Source organism: Rhinopithecus roxellana, chromosome 15 (assembly GCF_007565055.1).
Source record: "Rhinopithecus roxellana isolate Shanxi Qingling chromosome 15, ASM756505v1, whole genome shotgun sequence".
Taxonomy (NCBI): Eukaryota; Metazoa; Chordata; class Mammalia; order Primates; family Cercopithecidae; genus Rhinopithecus; species Rhinopithecus roxellana.
The window spans coordinates 28694188-28719904 of record NC_044563.1 but is presented as its reverse complement, the minus strand read 5'-3'; the positions used below and the strand labels follow the sequence as shown (position 1 = coordinate 28719904).

Sequence of the window (25717 nt, the reverse complement as noted above, 5' to 3'; positions counted from 1 at the left end):
AAGTATCTTTTCTGATAACAATGGAATAAAACTAGAATTTAATAACAAGAAGAATCTTGGAAACTACACAAACACATGAAAATAAAACAACATGCTCCTGATTGATCGATGGCTCAATGAAGAAATTAAGTAGAAAATTAAAATATTTCTTAAAACAAATGAAAATTGAAATACAACAGATCAAAATCTATGGTATAGAGCAAACGATGTACTAAGAGGGACATTTATAGCAATAAACACCTATATCAAAAAAGCAGAAAGACTTCAAATAAGTAGCTTATGCACCTTAAGAAACTAGGAAATAAAAAAAGAACTGAACCCAAAATTAGTGGACAAAAATAAATAATAAAAATCAAAGCAGAAATAAACATAATTCAGACTAAGTGAACAATACAGAAGATCAATAAAATTAAAGGTGGTGTTCTGAAAAGATAAAATCAACAAACATTTAGGGAGAAAAAAAGAGTACAACAAAAATAAATAAAATCAGAAACAAAACGAAGACATAACCACTGGAACCACAGAAATATAAGGTATCATTAGAGACTATTATGAAAAATTACATGGTAACAAATTAGAAAACCTAAAAGAAATGGAAAAATCCTGGACACATACAACTTACCAGGATTGACCTATGAACAAATAGGAAACCTCACCAAACCAATAACTAGTAATGAGATAAAAGTTGTAATAAAAAGTCACTTATTAAAGAAAAGCCCAGGACCTGATGGCTTCACCTGAATTCTACTAAACATTTAAAGAAGAACTAATACTAATTCTATTCAAAATCTTCAAACAAACAAACAAACAACAACAACAACAAAAACTGAAGAGGAGGGAATACTTCAAACTCATTCTAAGACACTAGCATTACCCTGATATCAACACCAGATAAGAACACAACAAAAAAAGAAAACTATTAGCCAATGTACTAATGAACACAGAAGCAAAAATCCTCAACAAAACCAATCAAATTGAATTCAACAATAGATTGAAAAGACCATTCACCATGATCAAGTGAGATTCTTCCCAGGGATGCAAGGAGGGTTCAACATAGGCAAATCAATTAACATAATACATCACATTAACATAACCAGGAACAAAAACCATATGATCATTTCAATAGGTGCTGGAAAAGTATTTGATAAAATTCAACATCTCTTTATGATAAAAATCTCAGAAAAGGAACATACCTCAAAATAATAAAGGCCATATGTGGCAAATTCACAACTAACATTGTACTGAACAGGGAAATCTTGAAAGCAGTTTCATTGAGATCCAGAATAAGATAAGAATGCCTACCTTCACCATTTTTATTCAAGATAGTACTGGAAGTTCTCACCAGAAAAGTTAGGCAAGAGAAAGAAAAAAAGGAATCCAAATGGAAAAGAGGAAGTTACAGTATCCTTATATGAGAATAACATAGTTTTATAATTAGAAAAACCTAACGTCTCTAACAAAATATTGTTAGAACTGATAAATTCAGTAAAGTTGCAGTAAACAAAATCAACATACAAAAATCAGTAGCATTTGTATACACCAACAATGGCTTCAAATAATATAAATTACCTAGAAATTAATTTAAGCAAAGAAGTGAAAGTTCTATACAAAGTAAATTATAAATGACTCATGAAGGAAATTGAGGAAGACACAATACAATGGAAAGATATTCCACGTTCATGAATTAGAAGAATTAATACAGATTCAATGCAATAGCTTTCCAAATATCAATGTCATTCACAGAAATAGAAGAAAACATTCCTAAAAAGTATACAGAACCACAAAAGAGCACAAATAGCCAAAGCAATACTGATCAAAAATAACAAAGCTGGAGGCATCATGTTACTTGACTTCCAAATATGCTACAAAGCTATGGTAAACAAATAAGCATGGTACTGGAATAAATACAGACACAGCGACCAAAGGAATATAATAAGTAACCCAGATGTAAGTCCATACATTTACAGCCAACTTATTTTTCACAAAGGTGCCAAGAACATACAATAGTGAAAGATAATCTCTTTAACAAATGATGCTATGAAAACTGGTTAACAATATGCAGAAGAATAAAACAAGACCCCTATTTCTCAAAAATCAAATCAAAATGGATTAAAGACTCACAACTATGAAACTATTAAAATAAAACATTGGGGAATAGGTGCTTCCCTTATTGGTCTGAGCAAAGATTTTTCATGTATGACCTAAAAAGCACAGGCAGCTAAATCAAAAATAAATAGGATTACATCAAGTTAAAAGCTTCTGTAGAGCAAAGAAAACAATGAATAAAGTGAAGAGACAACCCAAAGAGTAGGAGAAAAAAAACTGCAAATTATCCATCTGACAAGGGATTAATAACCAGAATACATAAGGAGCTCAAACAACTCAACAGCATGAAAACAAATAATCTAATTTAAAAATGGGCAAAAGACATTGAATAGATATTTTTCAAAAGAAGACATATCAATGACCAACAGGTATATAAAAATGTTCAGCATCACTTACTATCAGAGAAATGCAAATAAAAATGACAATTACATCTCATTTCACACTAGTTAAAATAGCTTCTATAAAAAAGACAGGGAATAATGTATGCTGATGAACATGTGGAGAAAGGGGAACCCTAGTACACCATTGGTGGGTATGCAAATTAACAGTCATTATGGAAAATGTATGAATATTTCTCAAAAAAACAAAAATAGAACTACTGTATGATACAGTAATTCTACTATTTGGTATATACCTCAAAGAAAAGAAACCAATGTATCAAAAAGATATCCGTACTCATACATTTATTGCAGCACTATTCATAATAGCCAAAATACAGAATCAAAGTAAGTGTCCATCAATGGAAGAATAAAGTAAATATGATATATAGACATCATGGAATATCATTCAGCCATAAAAAGAATAAAATCCTGTCATTTGCAGCGACATGAATGGGAATGTAGGTAATTATGCTAGTTAAAATAAGCCAAGCAGATAAAGACAAATATTGTATGTTCTCACTCCTATGTGAGAGCTAAGCAGATCTCCTGAAGCTTTACTATAGATTGGTGGTTACCAAAGGCCAGGAAAGGTAGGAGAGATGGGGGGATGAAGTGTGGTTGATTAATGGGTAGAAACATACAGTTTGATAACCAAGACATAGTGTTTGATAGATCAGTATATAATTACAGTTTGTAATAACTTATTCTATATTTTAAAATAGGTAGAAGAAAATAATTCAGGTGTTTCTAGCATAAAGACAAATATTTAAGGTGATGAATATCCCAATTTCACTGATTTGATCTTTGTAAGTTAAGTGAATCTATTAAATTGTTACATGTACCTCCAACATATGTATACCTATTAAGTATTAATAAGGGAATAAAATTTTCCAAAGTGATTTATGCACTACCATTATGGTATTACAGGATTCTGTATTTGTTGATATATTTACCTTTACCAGAGATCTTTATTTTTCTCTTATGCCTTGGTGTTGCTGTCTCATGTCTTTTTCTTTCAACTTGAAGGACTCTAGCACTTCTTGCAAGGCAGGTCTAGTTTTGATGAACTCCCTCAGCTTTTGTTTATCTTGGAAGGTCTTTATTTCTCCTTCATCTTTGAAAGACACTTTTTCCAGTTATAGTATTCTTATTTGGCAGGTTGTTTTCTTTCGGCACCTTGATTATATAACCCCACTCCCTAATGCCTCTGCTGAAAAATCTACTAATAATTTACAGAGTAACCTTGTATATGACAAGTCAATCTTCTCTTTCTGTTTTCAAGATTCTCATTGTCTTTGCCTTTGGACAGTTTGATTATAATGTATCTTATTGTGGACCTCTTTCAATTTATCCTAATCAGGTCCTTTGAACTCCTTGAATTTGGATGTCTATATATATATATATGTGTGTGTGTGTGTGTGTGTGTGTGTGTGTGTGTGTGTGTATTTGCATATTTGGGAAGTTTACAACCATTATTTCCTCACATAAGCTCACTATTCTCTCTCTTTTCTCAATGTATAAGTTCTATAATGCAATACTTATTCACTTGATAGTGTCCCACAAGTCCCTTTGCTTTTTCTTCTTTATCCTTTTTTCTTTTTGTGCTTTTGACTTAATAATGACAAAGTACCTGTTTTCTGAGTTTGTTGATTCTTTCTTCTGCTTGATTAAATTTTCTGTTGGACCCCACTAATAAATTTTTATTTATTTTTATTTATTTTAAATTACGTTTTAAGTTCTGGGGTACATGTGCAGAATGTGCAGTTTTGTTACATATGTATACAGGTGTTACAGGTGTTACTGGTTACCCATCAACCAGTCACTTACATTAGGTATTTCTCCTAATGTTATCCCTCCCCTAGCTCCCCACCCCCTGACAGGCCCTGGTGTGTGATGTTCGCTTCCTTATGGCCATGTGCTGTCATTGCTAAACTACCACTTATGAGTGAGAACATACAGTGTTTGGTTTTCTGTTCTTGTGATAGTTTGCTGAGAATGATGGTTTCCAGCTTCATCCACGTCTCTGCAAAGGACATGAACTCATCCTTTTTATGGCTGCATAGTATTCCATCGTGTATATGTGCCACATTTTCTTTATCCAGTCTATTATTGATGGACATTTGGGTTAGTTCCAAGTCTTTGTCATTGTGAATAGTGCCTCAATAAAACATACATGTGCATGCGTCTTTATAGCAGAATGATTTATAGTTCTTTGGGTATATACCCAGTAATGGGATTGCTGGGTCAAATGGCATTTCTAGTTCTAGATCCTTGAGGCATCGCCACACTGTCTTCCACAATGGTTGAACTAATATACACTCCCACCAACAGTATAAAAGCGCTCCTATTTCTCCACATCCTCTCCAGGATCTGTTGCTTCCTGACTTTTTAATTATCACCATTCTAACTGGCATGAGATGGTATCTCATTGTGGTTTTGACTTGTATTTCTCTAATGAAGTGATGATGAGCATTTATTCATGTGTCTATTGGTTGCATAAATGTCTTCTTTTGAGAAGTGTCTGTTCATATTCTTTGCCCACTTTTTGATGGGGTTGTTTTTTTTTTTTTTTTTTTTTTTTTTTTTTTTTTTTTTTTTTTTTTTTTTTGAAAATTTGTTTAAGTTCTTTGTAGATTCTGGATATTAGCCCTTTGTCAGATGGATAGATTGCAAAACTTTTCTCCCATTCTGTAGGCTGCCTGTTCACCCTGATTTTAGGTTCTTTTGCTGTGCAGAAGCTCTTTAGTTTAATTAGATCCCATTTGTCAATTTTGGCTTCTGTTGCCATTGCTTTTGGTGGTTTTAGACATGAAATCTTTGCCCATGCCTATGTCCTGCATGGTATTGCCCAGGTTTTCTTCTAGGACTTTTATGGTCCTAGGTATTACGTTTAAGTCTTTGATCCATCTTGAGTTGATTTTTGTATAAGTTGTAAGGAAGGGGTCCAGTTTCAGTTTTCCACATATGGTTAGCCAGCTTTCCCAACACCATTTATTAAATAGGTAATCTCTTCCCCATTGCTTGTTTGTATCAGGTTAGTCAAAGATCAGATAGCGGTAGATGTATGGTGTTATTTCTTAGGCCTCTATTCTGTTCCATTGGTCTATATATCTATTTTGGTACCAGTACCATGCTATTTTGGTTACTGTAGCCTTGTAGTATAGTTTGAAGTCAGGTAGCATGTTGCCTCCAACTTTGTTCTTCTTGCCCAGGATTGTTTTGGCTATGCGGGATCTTTTTTGGCTCCATATGAAGTTTAAAGTAGTTTTTTCCATTTCTATGAAGAAAGTCCGTGTAGCTTGATGGGGATAGCACTGAATCTATGTATTACTATCTATGAGCATGGAATGTTTTTCTATTTGTTTGTATCCTCTCTTATTTCCTTGAGCAGTGGTTTGTCGTTCTCCTTGAAAAGGTCCTTCACATTCCTTGTAAGAGGAAGATATTCACCAATCAGTCTGGCTAGAGATTCTAGAGTCCTCTCAAACATTTTTCATGAATGTGTTTTCTCTTATCTTGTGCATTTACTTTCCTAATTAGAGAGGTTTTCTGGTTTCTTTTTTAGATGCCCATAATACATATATTTTTCCATGGTATCTGTCTGTGTACTGCAGGTTTGTAAGATGTAGCAACAAGCTGCCTAGCTCTGTCTCCCTTTTTCTTTTTTTTCTCAGTGGCTCTAAGACATGTAAAGTACACCAGTTCCCTGTCAACACTCTGAGTCAGATGAGACAGAAACCAATCCCTCACATAGTCCCCTGAAAAGTTGAAACATTGGACTACATTTCAGTCTTCTCTTTCCTGAGACAGAAGCCACAATTTGGACATTTTTTTTTTCCTGATTACACTAAGCACTTAGCTGTGGTAACTTGGAAGGAAGGGTTATCATGGGTGAAATGCAATGGCTTTTATTATCCATTTAAATACAGCTATTCTTGGCTTTATGTTTGCTTGGGGTACTGTAACTTCTTAACTGATTTGTGGAGTTATCATAAAGACCTTTTGGACTATATATTGTTGTCAGGGTCTCTGGGGAGGAATGAAGGCTGGGGCATTTTATTCTGCCATCTTGCTCTGACATAGAGCTTTAAGATAAACTCTATTTAAATATGGGTTGGCAGAGCATGCTGTGCCAATTTAGCCCCACCTTCATTCCTCCTCTTGTCTTATATATAGCCTCAAATGATACAGAAAATTCTTACAGGCTTCTACAGATATTTTATATCCACACTTTTTAGTCTTTGAAAATACAGTATTAAATACTACTTGCAGGAAGCCCTACTAGGTGGGCTCCTCTTTTCTTATGGGTGAAGGGACTCACTGCTTCATGAATGAGCTCATTCAATTGATGGCAGTTGTAGTCTTCAGAAAATGAATTTTTTTTCTTCTTTATTGAGCTGTAATCTGGATCTTTATAGTTTCTACTCATTGCTTGTAGTTCTACTCTTAGTAGAAATGAGAATGAAACTTATTTGAGGTTTTATTTTTATTGTGAATTACACAGGGCAGTATTTTATTTAAAGATGGATATAATGCCTCACCATACTCTGTTCTGTTTTTGTATTAACATTCATAAGCTCTTCTGCCATATGGATTCAAGGCCTTCTCTCCATTCTTTGCCTCTCCACTGAGTCAAATTTGCTCCTGTTCTTAATAATTTTTTTTTTAACAAAAGAATCCCTGAGCTAAACCCAAGATTCCAGATGATGTATGACCACTGTAAGGTGGAAAGGAACAATTACTGTCTGAAATTAACTCATTGTGCTCCTGACAATGGGATCTTTATTTGTTTGTTTGTTTGTTTATTTATTTATTTATTGAGATGGAGTCTTTATTTATTTATTTATTTATTGAGATGGAGTCTGGCTCTGTTGCCCAAGCTGTAGTGCAGTGGCACAATCTCGGCTCACTGCAAGCTCCGCCTCCCAGGTTCATGCTGTTCTCCTGCCTCACCCTCCCAAGTAGCTAGGAATACAGGCACCCGCCACCATGCCTGGCTAATTTTTTGTATTTTCAGTAGAGGCAGGGTTTCATCACGTTAGTCAGGATGGTCTCGATTTCCTGACCTCATGATTCGCTCACCTCGGCCTCCCAAAGTGCTGGGGTTACAGGCGTAAGCCACCGCACCAGGCCCATTTTTTATTATTTCAAAGCAGTTAGCTCAAGTTAAATCTGCTTTTTCAAAAATCCCTAATACATTTTTTTCACATACAATTATGCCAATTCAAGTCTTCCTCATCCTATACTTATGAATGGATTCCCACAATTTCCAGACCCAATATCCAAAATGAGGAATGTAATTAACATAGAAAGCAGGTTTAAAGAAAAAAAAAAAAGAGAAGATTCAAATAAGTGCAATCAGATATGACAAAGATGATATTTCAGCCAATCCCACAGAAATACAAATGATCTTCAGAGACTATTATAAACACCTTTATGCACACAAATTAGAAAATCTAGAGGACATACCTACATTCTTAGAAACATAACCTCCTAAGATTGAATCAGGAAGAAGCTGAAAACCTGAACAGGCCAATAGTAAGTTCAGAAATTGAATCAGTAATAAAAAACCTACCAATAAGAAAAAGCCCTGGACCAGATGGATTTACAGCTGAATTCTGCCAGATGTACAAAGAACTGATACCAATCCTATTGAAACTATTCCAAAAACTCAAGGAAAAAGGGTTTCTCTCTAACTCATTCTATGAAGCCAGCATCATCCTAATACCACAACATGGCAGAGACACAATGAAAAAAGAAAACTTCAGGCCAATATCCCTGATGAAAATAGATGTATAAAAATCCTCAACAAAATACTAGCAAGTCAAATCCAGCAGCACATCAAAAAGTTAATTCACCATGATCAGGTAGGCTTTATTTCTGGGATGCAAAGTTGGTTCAATAAACACAAATCAATAAATGTGATTCACCACAAAAGCTCATCAAAAACAAAAACCTTAAGATCATCTCAACAGACATAGAAAAAAACCTTCTTTAAAATCCAACTTTCCTTCATGATCAAAACCCTCAACAGATTAGGTACTGAAGGAATATACCTCAAAATAAGAGCCATCTATGACAAAGTCCAACATCATACTGACTGGGCAAAATCTGGAACCATTTGCCTTGAGAACTGGAACAAGACAAAGATGCCTACTCTTACCACTCCTATTCAACATAGTACTGGAAATCCTAGCCAGGGGAATCAGGCAAGAGAAAGAAATAAAAGGCATCCAAGTAGAAAAAGAATAAGCCAAAATATCCCTCTTTGCTGATGATATGATTCCATACCTAGAAAATTCTAAAGACTCTGCTAAAATGCTCCTGGATCTGATAAATGAATTGAGTAAAAGTTCAGGATACAAAATCAATGTACCAAAATCAGTAGCATTTTTATACACCAATAATGTTCTATCTGAGGGTCAAATCAAGAAAACAATCCTATTTACAATAGCTATGAGGAAAATGAAATATCTAGGAATCCATCTAACCAAGGAAGTAAAAAACCTCTACAAGGAGAACTACAAAACACTGCTGAAAGAAATCAGAAGTGACAGAAATAAATAGAAAAATAGTTCATGCTCAGGGATTGGAAGAATCAATATAATTAACATGGCCACACTATCCAAAGCAATTTACAGATTCAACACTATTCCTATCAAAATACCAATATCATTTTTCACAGAATTAGAAAAATATATTGCAAAGTTTATATGTAACCAAAATAGAGCCCGAATAGCCAAAGCGATCATAAGCAAAAAGAACAAAGATGGAGGCATCACATTGCCTGACTGCAAGCTATATTAGAAGCCTACAGTAATCAAAACAGCATGGTATTAACACAAAAACAGGCACATAGACCAGTGGAACAGAATAGAGAACCCAGAAGTAAACTCGCAAACCTAAAACCATTGGATCTTTGACAAAAATCAACAAAAATAAGCAATGTGGAAAGGACTTAACATTCAATAAATGGCACTGGGATAACTGGCTAGACATATGCAGAATAAAACTGGACTCCTACCTCTCACTATATGAAAATTAACTCAAAATGGATTACAGCTTTAAATCTATAACCTCAAACTATAAATATCATAGAAGAAAACCTAGGAAATATACTTCTTGACCTTGGCTTTTGGCAAATAATTTATGTCTAAGCCCCCAAAAGCAATTGCAACAAAAACAAAAGTTGATAAATGGAACCTAATTAAATTAAAGAGCTTCTGTACAGCAATAGAAATTACCAACAGAGAAAACAGACAACCTAGAGAATGGAAGAAAATATTTGCAAACTATGCATCTGAAGAAGATCTAATATCCACAGTCTACAAAAGAACTTAAAGCAACAAGGTAAAACAAACAATCAAATTAAAAACTGGGCAAAAGACATGAACAGATTCTTCTCAAAAGAAGACATACAAGTGATGGCTGGGTGCGGTGGCTCATGACTGCAATCCCAGCACTTTGGGAAGCCAAGGTGGGCAGATCACAAGATCAGGAGTTTGAGACCAGCCTGGCAAACATGGTGAAACCCTGTCTCTACTAAAGATACAAAAAATTAGCTGGGCCTGGTGGCACAAGCCTGTAATCCCAGCTACTCAGGAGGCTGAGGCAGGATAATGGCTTGAACCCAGGAGGCGGAGGTTGCAGTGAGCCGAGATCACATCATTGCACTCCAGCCTTGGTGACAGGGTGAGACTCTGTCTCAAAAAAAAAAAAAAAAAAAAAAGACATGCAAGTTGCCAACAAACATATTTAAAAAATGCACAACATCACTACTCGTCAGAGAGCTGGAAATAAAATCACGATTAGATACTGTCTCACATCAGTCAGAATGGCAATTATTAAAAGTCAAACAATAGATATTGGTGAGACTGCAAAGAAAAGGGAAAGTTTATACTACATTGGTGAGAATGCAAACTAGTTCAGCCACTGTGGAAAACAGTTTGAAAATCTCTCAAAGAACTTAAAATAGAACCTCTGTTCATTTGTGGGTATATATACTCCAAAAAAAAGAATTCATTTTATCATGCACCCATATATGCACCCATATGTTTGTTGCAGCACTGTTCACAATAGCAAAGACATGGAATCAACCTAAGTGCCCAACAACAGTGGATTGGATAAAGAAAATGTGGTATATATACACCATGGAACACTATGCAGCCATAAAAAAGAACAAAATCATGCACCTTGTGCAATATGGATAAAGCTAGAGACCATTGTGCAATATGAATAAAGCTGAAGACCATTCATTATTCTAAGTGACCTAATGCAAAAACAGAGAGCCAAATATCACATGTTGTCACTTATAAGTGGGAGTTAAACATTGAATACACGTGATCATAAAGATGGGAATGATAAACACTGGGGTCCACTAGGTGGGGGAAAAAGGGCTTGGGGCATGAGCTGAAGAACCACCTTTTGGGTACTATGCTTATGACCTGGGTGATGGGATCATTAGGACCCAAAGCCTCAATATCACACAATTTACCCACGTAACAAATCTCTATGTGTACTCTTTAATCTATACTAAAAGTTGAAATTTTTTAAAAAAGCAGTAGGTTTTAATGTTTCACTGATACCCAGTGCACTATGATATGTGATCTTCCTGATATACCTTTCCTTCTACTTTTGCCTTCTGTTTTTCTTAATATCACAATCAGTACTGTTGTTTAATTGCAATTTGTGTAATTATTTGTCTCATGCTATTTCTATTTGGCTGTAAGCTTCATAAGGAAAGGAAGTACATTTTGTTTGCTGATACAACTGGTGTTTAGGATAGTGCCCAACCATTATCGACGGCCAATATGTATTTAGCAAATAAATGAAAATGCTCCCTCCACTTTTCTTTGAAGGCCATCCACGTTGTTTGGGTCTTCTAGGAAGGTGACACTGAGATGAAGTTGGGAGAATAAGTAGTTTATTGGGGGAAAATGCCTTTAAAACGTAAGAAATATAAGAAAGAAGCAGAACTGCACAGGGAGAGCCTCTGATACTAAGGCCAGTCTTACAAAGCTTGTCTAACCCAGTGAGGAGCTCTAGAGTGAAGACTACTCATTAGAGGAGTCCTGTGTTCAGGGGAAATGTGTAGCCTCCAGGACCCCAAACTCTTGAGAGCCATGAATGGTTTGGTAGTCTTTACTGATATATAATAAGTATTAAATAAATATTTATTAAATAAATAGCAGTACTATGGGGCTTTTATACCCCTCCCCCTACGCAGAAAAGAATTATGTGATTAAAAGGAGAAATTTCAGGTAGTGTATTTATTAGAACTCCTCATTAAGAGCTAACAGAAACCAAATCTAGCTAAAGTAAGAGTAAAAGGCAGAGGGAGATATTTTCTTTCTTTCTTTCTTTCTTTTTTTTTTTTTTTTGAGAAATCAAAGTTCACTTTATTTTAAATAAAATTTCTGCGATGTATCAGAAAATTAGGCAGGATGTTCTCAAATAACTGACATGACAGTTTGGCGATATTTTCTAAGGATAAAGAGACACTTTACATTTCCTGAAAGCACCATGAAATCAGGCTTCCTAGATTCTAGAGAGCCTCTGGAACCCAGGCAGTGTTCCTTCTCTAAATCAAGCCTGAGTTTCTTTCTGTAGCTCTGACTAATTCCATTTCTCTGCAGACTAGCTTTCTCCACTAATTGTCTTCCAAGGGGAAGTGACTATCTCATAGATGCTTGGTTTACATTGTATGGTTATAAGACAAACTAAGGAGCTGCCTCCCAGTTCCAAATATCAATTCTTATCAGAAGGATTAGGAAGAACAATCTGCTTGGCATCTCTTGGGCCCTGTTTTTAAACCTGTTCCAATCTGCCATGGCTGGGGAGTGGAGTGGGATGGGAGGTGAGGTGGCAGAATTATGCAGTGCAAATATGGATGGTAGGCCCATCTTACACTTGTGTATTGGGAAAACACTTTTAAGAGAAGGCAAATAGCAAGTGAAAGAATGAATGGACCACTGTAGATGAGCTAGGAAGGAATGTTATACTGTCTGTATCCCCGGAGATTTTAAAGAAGTCTGATCATGTAGTTTAGTTACTTCCTTAAAGGCAAAACACTCTCTTAAGGCCCCTTCCAGCTCCATGATTTCAAGAATCCTGCATTCTCTCTCCTGAGGGGTTGGGCTGTTTTGTAAGTCCTTTAACAACATACCCAGAATTAAATGTTTTGTACTCAGCAGGTAAACGGATGCAGGCATCAGAGTAACAGTTTTGAACCTCTCAAAAACCACTCAAGTGAAATGATATTAATGCAGCTTAGAAGTTAATATCTATATAAACAATTCATATAATTAAAGTTACTTCAGATCACAGTGCAAATGATCTGGTAACCCTACCAGAGTTATTATATTACAGAAAACATACTTGGGCATGTTTCTGATGAGCTGCAAAACAGAACACAGCATTTAAGAATTTCTTGTACAAGGACACACAAGTGTATGAAAAACTGCTCATCATCACTAATCATCACAGAAATATAAATAAAAACTGCCATAAGACACCATCTCATACCAGTCAGAATGACTATCATAAAAAGTCAAAAAATAACAGATGTTGGCAAGGCTGTAGACAAAAGGGAACAATTATATACTGTTGGTGGGAATGAAAATAAGTTCAGTCACTGTGAAAAGCAGTTTGGAGATTTCTCAAAAAATTAAAATTACAACTACTATTCAACTCAGCAACCCCATTACTAGGTATATACCCAAAGGAAAATAAAACGTTCTACCAAAAAAACACATGCACTCATATGTTCATTGCAGAACTATTTAGACATGGTATTAACCTAGGTGCCAATCAATGGTATATTGGATAAAGAAAATATGGTACATATACATCATGAAATAGCTATAAAAAATAATAACATTATGCCATTTGCAGCAACATGGGTATGGCTGGAGACCATTATCCTAAGCTAATTAATGCAGAAACAGAAAACCAAATACCACATGTTCTCACTTATAAGCGAGAGGTAGAGAGGTGGCACCAAGATGGCCGAATAGGAAGAGCTCCAGCCTCCACCTCCCTGCGTGAGCGACAGAGAAGATGGGCAATTTCTGCATTTCCAACTGAGGTACCGGGTTCATCTCACTGGGGCATGTCAGACAGTGGGTGCAGACAGTGGGTGCAGCCCAACGAGTGAAAGCCAAGGCAGGGCGAGGCATCGCCTCACCCGGGAAGCACAAGGGGGAAGGGAATTCCCTTTCATAGGCAAGGGAAACCGTGACACACACTTGGAAAATCAGGTTACTCCAACCCTAATACTGCACTTTACCAAGGGTCTTAGCAAAGGGCACACCAGGAGATTATATCCCGCGCCTGGCTTGGAGGGTCCCACACCCATGGAGCCTCCCTCATTGCTAGCACAGCAGTCTGAGATCTAACTCCAAGGCGGCAGTGAGGCTGCGGGAGGGGAACCCGCCATTGCTGAGGCTTAAGTAAGTAAACAAAGCAGCCTGGAAGCTCGAACTGGATGGAGCTCACCATACCTCAAGGAGGCCTGCCTGCCTCTGTAGACTCCACCTCTGGGGATAGAGCATAGCCAAATAAAAGGCAGCAGAAACCTCTGCAGATGTAAATGTCTCTGTCTGACAGCTTTGAAGAGAGTAGTGCTTCTTCCAGCATGGTGTTTGAGATCTGAGAACGGACAGACAGCCTGCTCAAGTGGGTCCCTGACCTTCGCGTAGCGTAACTGGGAGACATCACCCACTAGGGGCAAACTGACACCTCACAATTCACATGGCCAGGTACACATCTGTGACAAAGCTTCCAGAGGAACGATCAGACAGCCATGTTTGCTGATCAGCAATATTCACTGTTCTGCAGCCTCTGCTGCTGATACCCAGACAAACAGGGTCTGGAATGGACCTCAAGCAAACTCAGACAGACCTGCAGCTGAGGGTCCTGACTGTTAGAAGGAAAACTAACAAACAGAAAGGACATCCACATGAAAACTCCATCTGTACGTCACCAACATCAAAGACCAAAGGTAGATAAAACCACAAAGATGGGGAAAAAGTAGTGCAGAAGAGCTGCAAATTCTAAATATCAGAGCGCCTCTTGCCCTCCAAAGGAACGCAGCTCCTCGCCAGCAACAGAACAAAGCTGGATGGAGAATGACTTTGAAAAGTTGAGAGAAGAAGGCTTCAGACGATCAAACTTCTCAGAGCTAAAGGAGGAAGTACACACCCAGCACAAAGAAACTAAAAACCTTGAAAAAAGATTTGACAAATGGCTAACTAGAATAACCAAAGTAGACAAGTCCCTAACCAACCTGATAGAGATGAAAATCATGACACGAGAACTACATGACAAATGCACAATATTTAGTAACCGACTCGATCAACTAGAAGAAAGGGTATCAGTGATTGAAGATCAAATGAATGAAATGAGGAGAGAAGAGAAGTTTAGAGAAAAAAGAGTGAAAAGAAATGAATAAAGCCTCCAAGAAATATGGGACTATGTGAAAAGACGCAGTCTACATCAGATTGGCGTACCTGAAAGTGACAGGGAGAATGGAACCAAGTTGGAAAACACTCTACAGGATATTATCCAGGAGAACTTCCCCAACCTAGCAAGGCAGGCCAACATTCAACTTCAGGAAATACAGAGAACGCCACAAAGATATTCCTCGAGAAGAGCAACTCCAAGACACATAATTGTCAGATTCACTGGAGTTGAAATGAAGGAAAAAATGTCAAGGGCAGCCAGAGAGAAAGGTCGGGTTACCCACAAAGGGAAGCCCATCAGACTAATAGTGGATCTCTTGGCAGAAACTCTACAAGCCAGAAGAGAGTGGGGGCCAATATTCAACATTCTTAAAGAAAAGAATTTTCAACCCAGAATTGCATATCCAGCCAAACTAAGTTTCATAAGTAAAGGAGAAATAAAACTTTTCACAGACAAGCAAATGCTGAGAGATTTTGTCACCACCAGGCCTGCCCTACAAGAGATCCTGAAGGAAGCACTAAACATGGAAAGGAACAACCAGTACCAGCCATTGCAAAAACATGCCAAATTGTAAAGACTATTGATGCTAGGAAGAAACAGCATCAACTAACGAGCAAAATAACCAGCTAACATAATGACAGGATCAAGTTCACACATAACAATATTAACCTTAAACGTAAATGGACTAAATGCTCCAATTAAAAGACACAGACTGGCAAACTGGATAAAGAGTCAAGACCCATCAGTCTGCTGTATTCAGGAGACCCATCACACATGCAGAGACATACATAGGCTCAAAATAAAGGGTTAGAGGAAGATCTACCAAGCAAATGGAAAACAATAAAAGGCAGAGGTTGCAATCCTAGTCTCTGATTAAACCAGACTTTAAACCAACAAAGATCAAAAGAGACAAAGAAGGCCATTACATAATGGTAAAGGATCAATTCAACAAGAAGACCTAACTATCCTAAATATATATGCACCCAATACAGGAGCACCCAGATTCATAAAGCAAGTCCTTAGAGACATAAAAAGAGACTTAGACTCTACACAATAATAATGGGAGACTGTAACACCCCACTGTCAACATTAGACAGATCAACGAGACAGAAAGTTAACAAGGATATCCAGGAATTGAACTCAACTCTGCACCAAGCAGACCTAATAGACATCTACAGAACTCTCCACCACAAATAAACAGAATATACATTCTACTCAGCACCACATCGCACTTATTCCAAAATTGACCAAATAGTTGGAAGTAATGCACTCCTCAGCAAATGTAAAAGAACAGAAATTATAACTGTCTCTCAGACCACAGTGCAATCAAACTAGAACTCAGGATTAAGAAACTCACTCAAAACTGCTCAACTACATGGAAACTGAACAACCTGCTCCTGAATGACTACTGGGTACATAACGAAATGAAGGCAGAAATAAAGATGTTCTTTGAAACCAATGAGAACAAAGATACAACATACCAGAATCTCTGGGACACATTTAAAGCAGTGTGTAGAGGGAAATTTATAGCACTAAATGCCCACAAGAGAAAGCTGGAAAGATCTAAAATTGATACCCTAACATCACAATTAAAAGAACTAGAGAAGCAAGAGCAAACACCTTCAAAAGCTAGCAGAAGGCAAGAAATAAATAAGATTAGAGCAGAACTGAAGGAGATAGAGACACAAAAAGCTCTTCAAAAAATCAATGAATACAAGAGATGTTTTGTAAAGATCAACAAAATTGATAGACCCCTAGCAAGACTAATAAAGAAGAAAAGAGAGAAGAATCAAATAGACGCAATAAAAAATGATAAAGAGGATATCAGCACCAACTCCACAGAACTACAAACTACCATCAAAGAATCGTATAAACACCTCTACGCAAAAGTACTAGAAAACCTAGAAGAAATGGATAATTTCCTGGACACTTACACTCTCCCAAGACTAAACCAGGAAGAAGTTGAATCCCTGAATAGACCAATAACAAGCTCTGAAATTGAGGCAATAATTAATAGCCTACCAACCAAAAAAGTCCAGGACCAGTCGGATTCACAGCCGAATTCTACCAGAGGCATAAGGAGGACTGGTACCATTCCTTCTGAAACTATTCCAATCCACAGAAAAAGAGAGACTCCTCCTCAATTCATTTTATGAGGCCAACATCATCGTGCTACCAAAGCCTGGTGGAGACACAACAAAAAAAGAGAATTTTAGACCAATATCCCTGATGAACATCGATGCAAAAATCCTCCATAAAACACTGGCAAACCAAATCCAGCAGCACATCAAAAAGCTTATCCACCATGATCAAGTGGGCTTCATCCCTGGGATGCAAGGCTGGTTCAACATATGCAAATCAATAAACATAATCCAGCATACAAACAGAACCAAAGATAAAAACCACATGATTATCTCAATAGATGCAGGAAAGGCCTTTGACAAAATTCAACAGCCTTCATGCTAAAAACTCTCAATAAATTCAGTACTGATGGAATGTATCTCAAAATAATAAGAGCTATTTATGACAAACCCACAGCCAATATCATACTGAATATGCAAAGACTGGAGGAATTCCCTTTGAAAACTAGCACAAGACAGGGATGCCCTCTCTCACCACTCCTATTCAACATAGTGTTGGAAGTTCTGGACAGGGCAATCAGGAAAGAGAAAGAAATGAAGGGTATTCAATTAGGAAAAGAAGAAGTCAAATTGTCCCTGTTTGCAGATGACATGATTGTATATTTAGGAAACCCCATCATCTCAGCCCAAAAGCTCCTTAAGCTGATAAGCAACTTCAGCAAAGTCTCAGGATACAAAATCAATGTGCAAAAATCACAAGCATTCTTATGCACCAATAACAGACAGAGAGCCAAATCATGAATGAAGTCCCATTCATAATCACTTCAAAGAGAATCAAATACCTAGGAATCCAACTTACAAGGGATGTGAAGGACCTCTTCAAGGAGAACTACAAACCACTGCTCAATGAAATAAAAGAGGACACAAACAAATGGAAGAACATTCCATGCTGATAGATAGGAAAAATCAATATTGTGAAAATGACCATACCGCCCAAGGTAATTGATAGATTCAGTGCCATCACCATTAAGCTACCAATGACTTTCTTCACAGAATTGGAAAAAACTACTTTAAAGTTCCTATGGAATCAAAAAAGAGCCCGCATTGCCAAGACAATCCTAAGCCAAAAGAACAAAGCTGGACGCATCACACTACCTGACTTCAAACTATACTACAAGGCTACAGTAACAAAAACAGCATGGTACTACTACCAAAACAGAGATATAGACTAATGGGACAGAACAGAGCCCTCAGAAATAATACCACACATCTACAACCATCTGATCTTTGACAAACCTGAAAAAAATAACAACAAATGGGGAAAGGATTCCCTATTTAATAAATGGTGCTGGGAAAACTGGCTAATCATATGTAGAAAGCTGAAACTGGATCCCTTCCTTACACTTTATATGAAAACTAATTCAAGATGGATTCGAGACTTAAATGTTAGACCTAAAACCATAAAAACCCTAGGAGAAAACCTAGGCAATAACATTCAGGACACAGGCATGGGCAAGGACTTCATGTCTAAAACATCCAAAGCAATGGCAACAAAAGCCAAAATTGACAAATGGGATCTAATTAAACCAAAGAGCCTCTGTACAGCAAAAGAAATTACCATCAGAGTGAACAGGCAACCTACAGAATGGGAGAAAATCTTTGCAATCTATCCATCTGACAAAGAGCTAATATCCAGAACCTACGAAGAACTCAAACAAATTTACAAGAAAAAAACAACCCCTTCAAAAAGTGGGCAAAGGATATGAACAGACACTTCTCAAAAGAAGACATTTATGCAGCCAACAGACACATGAAAAAATGCTCATCATCACTGGCCATCAGAGAAATGCAAATCAAACCACAATGAGATACCATCTCACACCAGTTAGAATGGCAATTATTAAAAAGTCAGGAAATAACAGGTGCTCAAGAGGATGTGGAGAAATAGGAACACTTTTACACTATTGGTGAGAGTGTAAAATAGTTCAACCATTGTGGAAAACAGTGTGGCGATTCCTCAAGGATCTAGAACTAGAAATACCATTTGACCCAGTCATCACATTACTGGGTATACACCCAAAGGATTATAAATCATGCTGCTATAAAGACATACGCACACGTATGTTTACTGTGGCAGTATTCACAATAGCAAAGACTTGGAACCAACCTAAATGTCCATCAATGATAGACTGGATTAAGAAAACGTGGCATATATACACCATGGAATACTATGCAGCCATAAAAAAGGATGAATTCATGTCCTTTGTAGGGACATAGATGAAGCTGGAAACCATCATTCTCAGCCAACTATCTCAAGAACAGAAAACCAAACACCACATGTTCTCACTCATAGGTGGGAACTGAACAATAAGAACACCTGGACACAAGAAGGGGAACATCACACCTCAGGGTCTGTTGTGGGGTGTGGGGAGGAGGGAAGTATAGCATTAGGAGATATAGCTAATGTAAATGACGAGTTAGTTGGTGCAGCACACCAACATGGCACAAGTATACATTTGTAACAAACCTGCACGTTGTGCAGATGTACCCTAGAACATAAAGTATAATAATAATAATAATAAAGGTGATCTTAGGAATAAAAAAAATAAGTGAGAGTAGGTATATATGGACATAAAGATGGGAACAAGAGACACTGGGGATTACTAGAGTAGGGAGAGGGTGAAGAGGGCAAGGGTTGAAAACTACCTATTGGTTACTATGCTCACTACCTGGGTGACAGGATCATTTCATACTCCAAACCTCAGCATCCTGCAATATACTTGTCACAAACCTACATATGTACCCTCTGAATCTAAAATAAAAGTTGAAAAAAAAAACAACAACCAATAATTTTTATGCATGTAAATTTAAAACTAACATTTTCTCTGTGACCCTAACACATGCTACAAATACTTTAGCTTTTAGGGTCTTGGTTTCTATAGTGTATTTATCCTTTCACATATTCATTCATTGTTTCATTTGACAAACACATCTTGAGTATCTTTACTGTGTGAGATTCCGTGACAGATTTTGGAGAGACAAAAGGATATCACATAGTGTCTCCCCTTAAGACATTCATACATTGTGAAGATGATCATATAAATAATTACAAGAGACTGAAAAGTACTACATTGAAACTACATAATGGTATTGAGGGAGTTCAGAGGAGGCGGTAGCAAAGAGTAATGGGAAGGTTTCAAAGTCCTGATCTCTGGGAATCTGGGTAGAAGTGTTCCACTGTCCACCTCAGATCCAAAGTACTACATTCATCATGGGACACTTCTCTGTTCTGTTTAATTTTTCACAGTTATATTTTATGCTTTGGGGAGTTACAAATGTGGTGTATTTGGTTTTCTATTGATTCAATACCAGATTATCATCAACTTACTGGCTTAAAAACAAGAGCCTTTATTACTTTGCAGTTTCAGTAGAAGTCCAGCATAGTATGACTGGAGTCTCTACTTAGGGTACCACAGGGGTAAAATCAATGTGTCAGCCGGGGCTGTGGTTCTCAGTCTCTCCAGGACCAGAATCCTCTTAGAGGCTTTTTGGGTGTGACAGAATTTAGTTCCTTGTGGTTGTAGAATTGAGGTCTCTATGTCTGTGAAACATGGTCTCCTTCATCTTCAAGCTAAGAACAGTAGATAGAATCCTTCTCATGTTTTTAATATCACAGATTTCCCCCTCTGCTTGAAAGGAATTATTCAATCTCTCTATCTTAATATCTACTGATTAGTAACCTTATTTAAATCTGTGAAGTCTCTTTTCCCACATAATGTTAACATTTGCATGAGTGTAACACTAGATAGAGAAAAGGTCATGGGGGCCCAAATTCTGCCTATAACACTTGACATATTACATTGTTATTCTCTCTTTGCTCTTTCATTTCTTTTGAACCACTACATGAAAAAAAAAAGATCAGGGCCTTGGAGAGACTATATACTAAATCCAACGCAATGCCTAAAGAAATGAAGATTTCTGTGCACCAGATCAGAAAATCAAAGCCACTTACTCCTAATTTGTAGTTTGCCTTCATTAAAGTCTCCCTCCATGTCTTTGGGTAGTCAGTGAAGGTACAGGTTGGGGACTGAGATGACTGATATTTATTGAGCACTTACCATGAGTCAGGCACCTCAAATCATGAGATTCTTAGAATACGCTTATAAAGTAGGATTATCACTGTGGTTATTTGACCGAGAAAACAATGAAGGTACAAAGAGTTTAAATGGCTTGTTCAAGTGTGTAAGCTAGGACAGAAAACTTTGGGATATAAACCAAAGTCTACTTGGCTTGAGAGCCAAAGTTTCTGACCACTACCCAATGCTGTCTCCTGGTAATCAGAAAGGAACTTTCTTTTATGTGAAAACTAGGTGGAAAAGAAAGAAGAAAGGGAGAGGAGAAGGAAATATTTATGTGTCAAGCACATTCACATGTACTATCTCATTGGATCTTCGAAGTATTCTATTTGGTAATATCTTCTCCATTTATTGAGGAGAAAACTGATACTCAGTAAGATTAAGTGATTTTGCCAAGACTCTGGAATTCATATGTGGTAAAGCCAAAGAACTTTGTAAACCGAAAGTATATATCATCCTTCCAGTCTACTCTCTCAGCCTTATAAGTGACACACCCCTTCCAAAGTAAAAAGCAAAGGTTCTGCCTACCAAGAGCAGGAAATAAAATGCAAAGAACTGTTCTGTGTGTACTGAGCCAGGATGTTAATGGCAACTGTGAGGTTCTGGATATGCCTACGGAGTCAGGCCCAAGTGTGTGGCTAACTGTGCCCAGTCTCCTCGAGAAATGAGTCCTGAGGCCAGCACACCTGGGCCTGTGTCAGCCAGGGCCAAGCCAGATAATGCCTCTTCTTCCCAGGAGCACATCCTGGTTCAGTCAGGATGCCATATGGGTCTCTGATTAATTTGAAAATGAAAAATTATGACTTGAAGATGTTTTAGCTCCAAATACCAAGAAATGATGGTATTAACCTGTGAAATAATTTCAGCTTGTCCTATGAAATGACATAATTCAAATGGTGTTTTGTTTCTAGGCCTCTGGTTTGGCATGGTTCATCTGGTCTGAAAATGTTTTGCCAAATGAGAATTCATGCCACTGCCTTGATAGAGTCACCTTTGGGGTCAGAGAATGCCAGGCTATTGTCTGCCCCAATTAGAACGGCTGGCTTGGCTTTCTTTCTAAACAAATTCTGGCCTTTGAAACCTTTCCTGCAGAGAGTTTTCTTTTGCCTCTACTTTGTGCCTCCATATAAATACTCTTGAACAATTTTTCTCCCATATTTCTTAATTTGTTGACTATTTTGAAATGTTCAATCTAACCGTCCCATATACTTGCATACAGAGAAGACTCATGCCACTCATTTGACAAATATTGAGTGTCTACTGCATGCTAGGCATTGTGCTAGCTACCTTGAGCAGTAGGTAAACAAGATCAACAAAGTTTTTATCTCAAAGATCTTGAAATCCAGTGGGGGGAGACCAAAAATACATAAATGGACAAAATAATTACATAATGGAGCAAATACATAATACATAAAAAATACATAAATGGAGCAAATACATAAATGGACAAAATAATTAGATTGTAAAACAATGCTAGGAGAGATATAAGAAAGGTTATGAGATATCAAATATCCAGCAAAGGCAACTTTAGGTAGAAGGCCAGGGAAGACCTCTTTGAGAGGGTAACATTTGAGCTGAGAGACAAGAGGGAGCAAAGAGCTGAAGTCACAAAATTATATGTTCCCTAGCAGCCTAGTGGTTAGGAATAAAAAATTACATGCAGAGACAACACATGCAACAGCCCTGAGGTGGAAAATAGCTTTGTACGTTTGAGTAAGAGAAGACAGCTAAAGTTCCAGGAGGATAATGAGCAAAGGAAAAAGATGGTATAAGATAAAGTTGGAAAGGTATGGGGACTCCAAATCATCTGAAGCCCTGTAGCAAACTTGTTAAGTACAGTTGTCCCTTGGTATCCTTGGGGGACTGGTTCAAGTACTACCACCCCCTCCCCCAGCAAATACCAAAATCCAACAATGCTAAAGTCCCTTATATTAAATAATGTAGTACTGCATATAAGTTATGCAAATCTTCCTCTATACTTTAAATCTCTAGATTACTTATAATGCCTAGTACAATGCAAAGGCTATGTAAATGTTTGTTATACTGCATTGTTTTTAATTTGTATATCTTATTGTTTATTTCCCAAATATTTTCAATCTGTGTTTGGTTAAATACATGGTTATGGAACTCATGGATACACAGAGCCAATTGTATTAATATATCTTTTCTTTCAATGAAAAAACAGAGGTGTGGGGAATTTAATGTAATGGTGAATTTTCTCCAAAGACCTAGAAGACCTGGCCTTTGCGGAACTACTAGTAACCTACAAAAATTTCCAAACTGACACACTTTAAATAAAATTTTTCCCCCAGGCTCTTGGATTGAGTGGGCCTAGAAAAACCTCAACATTTATTGAAATGTATTAATTTTTGCAGTTTTTCAAAAGAGCCACCTTTAGAACAGTGACCTAGGGATAAGGTTATATGATTAACTTCTACCTAAAGATAGTAGCTGAAAACAGTTAACACAAGTTGGGATAAAGGGAGAAGGTGCCATTGAGCCTTGTCTTTGTGTAGTAGCAGGCAAGTACTTTAGGGGTGACCCAGGAACATGTGGACACTTTGTGCCCTGTGGGAGTGCTTTTGTGGGTCCTTCAGAGTTCCCCTGTATGGACCTTTCCTACTCCCAGAGATGCTCTCTTCACCTGCTCTCTCATTATTTCTTTGTTAAGGGAAAGGTCCTCTCACTCACCTCTGTACTGATGATTTTAAAAATCTGCTCAGCCTCAGTATCCCACCCATTTCTAGTTCCATGTCTCCTACTCCCTTCCACAGTGATTCTCTACACATTTTTGTTGGCAACATACTTTGACATAATTTAAAACATACACGAAGGGATTAAAAGTTCAATACTGGATTTAAAATAAGTTTTGTAAATTGAAAACATAAATTTACCCAATTATTACACCACTCACCAATTTCCCTTAAGCTTTATGTCACTATGTGAGTAGAAATATTCACTGCCCTGACCTTTCTTGCTTCTGTTGTTGACTGAGCTGAACTAAGTAGGATACAATAAAGTCAGGTTTTTTTTCATCCACTGCTGCCCTCAAGCCATTCTGCCAGATCTCTATTTTCTGTCCTCTCAGACCAATTCAATAAGCTCTTTTAGCCATATCTGAATAATAACAGAATAGAATCATTTCAGATATTAAAAATAAATCTAAAATGACATCCAATCTCTCACACAATGTTAGGTTCCTCTCTTAGTGTGGCATGACCCAAAAATTCTATAGATTAGCAGTTAAAAAATTGGCAAAGCCCACTTTTCCACTGCTCCAACATACTATTCTTCTCTCCCCCAGTATGTTACTCTTGGTAACACTAGGTTGGGACAGGGAAAAGATGAAGAGGCAAAGGGGAGAAAGGTTTCATCCATGGAGAGTGCTATTGTTATCCGGTACTGGTGTGCTCTGCAGATATTTTGTGCTCTATGGGAGTGCTTTTGTGGGTCCTTCAGAGTTCTGCTGGGACGTTTCCTAGCCCCATAGATGCTCTGTTAACCTACTCTCTCTATTTCCCTCTCAGCTCCTGTGCCAATGGTACATTCCGTAGTCTCATTTCTTTGCTGCCTTTTGGAAAGTCTTGAGATACGTCCAGCTTCTCTCTTAGAATATAGGGTTTTTCTCAGTCATTGTCTTTAATTGCAATTGCAATTGCAAGATAGAAAAAGTCTCGCTTGACATCTTATTAAACTTACATACTTATGAGGAAAAGATCTCTTGCATCCCAGTTAAGCCCCCCATTTTTACACAAAGATTATATACCTCTTACCTCATCTTTCCCTAATTCAGTGGCTACCTGCTGTCTATCACATGGTAGGCACTCTTATTTTGATACTTCCTCAGACATAATCATATGAGCCTCTGTTAGAGCTAAGTAAATTTTACACATTAATCAAGGTCTGGTGGCACACCCTTCAAAATTTTGATGCACTCCTGCCCTCCTGTATATTTCCACTTGGATATCTCTTATCACTTCAAACTTAATATTCTCAAAGTAAAACAACATTCTTCCCTTCAAAATGGCTCCGTGTCAATAGGTAAGATATTCTTCCAGGCATTTATGATCAAAAACGGTCAACTTTTTGAGCCTTTTGCTATCTGCCAAGCGCAGTTGGTCATCACCCCCATTCATACTTCTGGGGCTCTTCTCCTTTAGGCCTCACATTACCTCACTCTGAAGAGCTGCAGTAATCTTTTAACTGGAGCCCCAGAATTTGGGCTTTTCTTTTCTAAGTTAGGCTGAATATGGCTGTATGACACTTAAATCCTGCTTTCATAGTGATGTTCTAATTTTACTGCTCAAAAGCCTGTTTTCCTACTGATGCCTGACAAAATTTCTAGACTCATATCCGACTGTCTCTTAACACTTTAACCTTTTCTCCTGCTTTTCCATATCATGCAACTGATATTATAAACTAGGCCATTGTTCTATGAATACATATTTTGATGTGACCATTTTGATTCTAGGATATTTTACTATAAACATTGAACCGTTGAGCTGTCAGTTTTTGCTGTTGCCTGGATGCCCAATTATCTTTCCTCCCTCAA

General features: G+C 37.3%; 1 protein-coding gene across 3 annotated transcripts in view; it reads right to left on the bottom strand.

Moving 5' to 3' along the window:
- The window catches only part of METTL15 (methyltransferase like 15), a 465972-nt gene that overhangs the window by 161778 nt on the left and 278477 nt on the right, over positions 1-25717 (bottom strand). The gene's annotated exons all lie outside the window — the stretch shown is intronic.